Source organism: Lathyrus oleraceus, chromosome 1, assembly GCF_024323335.1.
Source record: "Lathyrus oleraceus cultivar Zhongwan6 chromosome 1, CAAS_Psat_ZW6_1.0, whole genome shotgun sequence".
In the NCBI taxonomy this organism is placed as follows: Eukaryota; Viridiplantae; Streptophyta; class Magnoliopsida; order Fabales; family Fabaceae; genus Lathyrus; species Lathyrus oleraceus.
This window is the reverse complement of record NC_066579.1, coordinates 314,935,437-314,939,993: the sequence shown is the minus strand read 5'-3', so window position 1 is coordinate 314,939,993 and position 4,557 is coordinate 314,935,437.

The window sequence follows — 4,557 nt, the reverse complement described above, 5'->3', positions numbered from 1 at the left end:
GTGTTTATTTTTGGATTATAAAAATTTGTCCAACATAAAAATTGAATTGGACATATTAAAATTTCCAATGCACTTGGGAAGTTAGGGCCTTGGGAAGTTGACCCAAAATTAGGGTTTCAGTCAAAATGACCTATAATGTTTTGATATGAATGATGACCTTACAAGTTTCAAATGGATTTGTGATGAACATGAAAGTTGTTCATATGGTTCTTAAGAACATGTTTTCTCTTGGGGTCATCATCATTTGACAAAGACATAAACTGTTAGGTCTCAGTGGGTTTCAAAATAGTCAGATGAATTGACTGATCAACTTCTCAAGTCCAAACTTCAAATCTTGATGAATGAATGATTGAGGACACTCACATAGGCTCATATATGCATAAAATTATGACTTAAAGAACTTCCCTAGATTGTATTTGATCATAGGTTGAGGTTGCTTCATAAGCAAGGCACAGTCAATGTACAATTGAATTAGGGTTTCCTTGGGAAACAATCCTCAAGCCCTTTGGTTTATCTTGATCAAATTGAAAAATTGAGATGCTTGGGAGACATATATGATGATTGAGAGCTTGGTGAAGCATTGTTATGCTTGCTTTCATCTTCATCTGGTCACTTCAATGGGCATATGGGCCTCCTAGGAGCCTTGGATCACATGACTGCTTGAGCTTCAAAACAAAACAAGTTAGTGACATATTTTCATGCTTTTGGTTAGTAAACAAAATAAGAAAAGCAATAATATACAATTCAAGCATGCTTGGTGGTCTCAAACCAACTCACACAAATCCCAACACAAGGGTAAGGAGCCAAGAGGCTATGATCCTTGAGGAAAATGAATTGAGCAATGATATGATGCCATGAGGGATCTTAGGGTCAAAATTAGGGTCTTATAGGACCCTCTGGTTCTCTCTGTCTCTTTACTGCTAGGTCTTCAAGAAGTTCAATAAGCGCATCTTTGTCCTTAGACTCAATATGCAACTTCTCATGCTTTCGGCTCAAAGCATTGGACCGTTTTTCCCACATATCTCTTACTTGCTTCATCTTGGCGAGTGCGTCTCCCAACTCCTCTACATCTTGGTTAGGGAGAGTTGATGGCTCAGCCATAACCAAAGACATAGGTTTTCACAATCATACGACATCTTCAACTCCAAAGCTCTCTTCTTCACCCAAGTAATGTGAGCTTCCAAGGCTACACAGTTGCGCGGACCAAGCTCGGATCTTCCTTTCCTACGCACATTATGTCAAACATGCATCATATTCTTCTTCAAATGTTGGGGATCTTTACCCTCTTGATAGAAAATACCATCTAACTGAGTGTTATTAGGTTTGTCTCTCTAGGGGAACCCAAGTTGATGACGAACCAAAGTAGGGTTGTAGTTGATTCCTCCTTATGTACCAATGAGGGGTACATTAGAGAATTCACCATAACTGTGAATAATATCCATACTACTCAATGCAGAATCATACCAAACAATATCATCATTAGTGATAGACATGAGTCTTTGAGACCACCGTAGACATTGCTTGTTCTCCATAAAAGCAGGCGTCTGAGGAAAGTGCGAAATAAACCACTTGTACAGAAGAGGAACACAACACACAATAGTCCCACCACCTTTAGAATTCCTTAAATTCAAAGAGATGTACATGTCACCCAATAGAGTAGGCCCATAATTCCCAATCAAGAATATTCTAATGGCGTTAACATTAATAAAACCAACATTATTAGGGAACAAAGTTACACCATAGATGAGCAACACAAAGATGGCTTCAAAAGCATCCACACTACCAGCTTCAGCAAAGACAGTATCTTTACCAATGAGGAACTCGAAAGTCAACCCAATAATACCTCCTTTCTTCACCCAATGAGCCTCAATTTCAGACTTCTTCAGATGAAGAACTTCAGCTATGATACGAGATTTGGGAATCTCCTCCAATCCACTAAAAGGAACCTTGTCAGAAATAGGTATTCCCAATATATGGGCATACTCCTCTAACATAGGCATAAGTTGATAATCGGGAAAAGTGAAGCAACGGTAGAGAGGGTCATAAAACTGAACCAACACACTCAAGAGTCCTTCAACCACATCAGTAGATAATACAGATAAAAGTTTACCATGACGTTGCTTGAAGTTCAAGGGATTTAATACAAAAGATGACAACTTTCCTAGCTCTTTCAAATCAGGACATATGAAAATGTACTTCATAGTGTTCCTTCGTCCACAATCCATGGTCTGAAAATATTTGCAAATAAGACCTTAGTTCCTTGAAGTTATTTTTGTGTGATGAATGTCATGATGCTCACGAATGCATGAATGCAACAATCACAAATAAGGGATCATACACAAGACAAACACAAACAAAGTTCAAGGGATGGATCAAGTCATCATCAAGATCAATCATCCAGTTTGGTGGATTATCGTTTTTCACCTTATCAACACCCAAGTTCCATTGATATTGACAAGACTTGATCAGATGAACCAAGAATCAAAGGGTTTGTTGTGAGTCACGAGCATGGAGTCAGGTTAAGAACCATCCCAAAGGAGTGTACTAAGGATAACACCTGTAGATCATGTTGTAGAAAGTTCCCAGAGTCTTAATTCCATATATCGGATATTATAGGTTAGGATGACTGACTCATCAACCCATAATATTCTCAAGAGAAACTCGTCTGGGTGTAGTATCACGTAACAACTGTTATCAAGTCTACACCTGAACAGTCTCCGCACTACATCCTAAATATGCCAAGTTGGGTTAAATGTTCTACGGTCCTCAGTTTCTCGGACCCCAGATCAGAGAAAGTAATACCTAACCACAAATAACTTGTGTGACATCAATAGCTCCAAAAGGATCTCCACTGAGTAGATGGGTCCCAAGCCAACCTATTAAGGACTACTCCACACAAGTTGAACATGACTATACCATCCTCTTATCTTAATTGCACTCAAGTTCGGGTTAGAACTTATCTCACCATTCAGAGATCACCAAGCACAACAAGCAGATTATATCACACAAAACAAGTATACAAATAATCAAATATACAATTATATACACATAAAAAGTAGGCTAAATCCACTGAGAACTACTCCCCAGCAGAGTCGCCACTTAATTTCTGTACCGGTAAATTCATGACCATTAAGATATGGATAAACTTAACGTCAATAAAACCATAGTCGCCACCGCGCTTTTATTGTTTCCAAAGGAAAAGGGAAAAGTACGAACAAAGCCCAAATATAAGAAGTTTTCAAATCAAAACTAATAAAATGCCAAAGATTACAGGTAAGGGAGTTGGTTACACAGAGGGAAGGTGTTAGCACCCAAAGTGTCCTAGGTACTCCTAGGGAGCCTTTTTTTTTATGTGTGTATGTGTTTTTGGTATAAAAGATGTTTGAAACAAATAGAGTGTAGGGATGAGGAAAAGAATTCATTAATTATATTTTTGTGTTTGACAAGACCTTCAGACTTGTGCCTACGTACCAACATAAAAATAAGGGATCAAAACCTCGTAGTTCATGGTATCAATTTCCAAGTGAGTGGGTTGCTTTTAACAAAAGTTTAAGTTTAAAGAGGCACAAATGGCCCAGGATTTTGAGTGAGTGTTAGTTCTTTTTTTGTCTTTTGAAATTTTAAGTCAAATATGGTTAGATTTATTTACAAGTTTGATTAAGAAAAAGGATTTAAAAAAATGCAATGGCATAAGGCCAAAGTTTCTAATTTTGTAATAAAGTCTAAGTTTTGAAATCACAAGCAAAGAAAGTTTTTGAAAAGGGGGAGAGATTTTTGAAATTTAAGAAATGGAAGAAGATGAAGAGGTTATCCTAAGCATAAAAATAAAAGTTAAGAGTTGAAAAGATCTGACCAATGGGATGCAATCCAACAGACAAGAATGTCATATAGGAACCCAATTTCCCTTTGGACTTTTGAATCAGGCAATAATCATCTAGCAATTAGCAATATGAAGAGCAAGGCATCAAGTAAAGATGGCCACATCAAAGCAAGCAAGTCCATAGCTAACAGTTTTCTTTGTCTTCTCATGTATCAGGTGAAATATCCTTGATTAACTCAGAGCAAAGCATTAAACATAAGATCAAAATAACAGTTGCATCAAGACCATGTAGCAGATGAACTCAAGTGGATCCAAATACTTGTATTAGATGAAATGTTGCCTAATTCTAAGTCCAAAAGCTCAGATCAAACCCAACAGTCCACCAAACATTTTTTTGGGTTTTTGTTGTTTATTAAGTATTTTAAGGTCCTAAGACCACAAACACAAACAAAATACACAAGCCAAAATATACAATCACAATATATGGCTCAAATGAGCAAAGTGAAAACAACATAAACATAAACAAGTTAAATGATATGTAAATGGAAATGAATGGTAAATAACTTAAAATTAAATTGCATAAATTAAATGACTTAAAAGTAAATCAAAGTTAATAATACTTAGTGTTAGTCAAAATTAATTAGATGTTAGTGGAGTTTTGCTTCTTAATTGAATAAGTCATTCTTTAGAGAACACTCAACCATCTATTCACAAGCATTGATCCTTGAACCATGACA